We start from the raw sequence: 1,415 nt of genomic DNA on the forward strand, positions 1-1,415 counted from the left end.
GGGATGTGTCTGGAGACCGCGGTGCCACAGGCCAGCAGGGTCGGAACTGTGGGGACCTCAGGGTCGGGGAGGGATGACCCCGATGTCCTGGCCCCATGGAGAGCCCTCAGGGCTCAGGGGCCGTCCCAGGGGCTCCCGATGTAGCGAGGTTTTTGCTACCAACTATGCATTTCTCGAGCCAAAAGATCAGCAGTGTTTGGGCCTGGGAGAAAAATGCTTCCTGGTTTTTTTCCCCCTCCTTCCCTTTTTTTCTAAGGGACTCTTCAAAAAACTTTCCTGATAGTTGTTTATGGTTCTTTTCTTGGTGTTGGTTGGGGGTTTTGGTCCAATTTTTTTTTTTCTTTTTTTAAAATGAATTTCCAAGAGAAATGTCTTCCGGGGCGATGCGGGACTGGGGAGGTTGTGCCGAGCTGGGGGGATCCCCCAGCCCCTTGGCAAAGACAGACCCCCCCCCGGGCACAGATGTGCCTTGAGAGCTTCCCATCTGTGGATTTAAGACCCAGCATCTGCCAACGTGGGTGCCCGGGGACGCTCCGGCACAAGCAATAATAACCCCCCAGGGCCGGGCTCTGAGGAGGTGTCAGCGAGAAGAAAAAGGGAAATAAAAAGACGAAATGAGGCCAAGATAGTTAAAATTGGGAAGAGCAGCCCCAGGGTGAGGCAAGGCCCCATCTCTGCACCCGCCCGAGGGGGGTTGGGATTCCTGCGGGTTCAAAAGGCACTTTTGGGTTCATTTTCTTTGAGTTGCAAAGTCGAAGTCTGCAGGAGAGCAAGACCTGGCTCGTCCTGTGCAGGGAGACCCTACAGCCCGGGGAAGAAGAGGAAGGAAAAGCTGGGAACAAGCAGTCCTGGAGAACATCCTGGCTGACACCTCCACCCCGGATCCTGCACCCTCCAGCGCTGAGGACCACGGGTCAATGTCCCCGGGGCTGCTCCCTGCTGCCACAGGGGCGGTTCCTGCCTTCCCATCCCACCCCTTCCCAGGCTTTGCCCTGGCAGCTCAGGGTGTGGATTTTTGTGTGTGGGAGAAGGAATGGAGCCAGAATGGAAGAGCCTGGATGTGACCTGGAAGATCCAGGGAGTTCATTGCTTCCTCCTCCTCTTTCTCCTCCCATGTGCACCCTGGGGGTTGCTGCAGGTCCCACCTCTGTCCCCGTTCCTGCAGGGACGTTCCCCACCTGGATGTACCTTCTCCAGCCAGTGATGGTCAGGCTGGGAGCTGGAGGGGACAGGTGCCCATCCCCTGACTGGCATCCCGGAGTAGCATCCGAGGGGTTGGGAGCTTTGTGGGCCACAGGTGGCTGCTCAGAACATCCCCCCAACCTTGTCCTGCTCTCACAGGGTGCCCTCCATCCATCCCTCCATCCATGCCTCCATGCCTCCATCCATCCATCCATCCATCCATCCATCCATCC

This window comes from Corvus brachyrhynchos, unplaced genomic scaffold (genome assembly GCF_000691975.1).
Source record: "Corvus brachyrhynchos isolate BGI_N302 unplaced genomic scaffold, ASM69197v1 scaffold130, whole genome shotgun sequence".
Lineage (NCBI taxonomy): Eukaryota > Metazoa > Chordata > Aves > Passeriformes > Corvidae > Corvus > Corvus brachyrhynchos.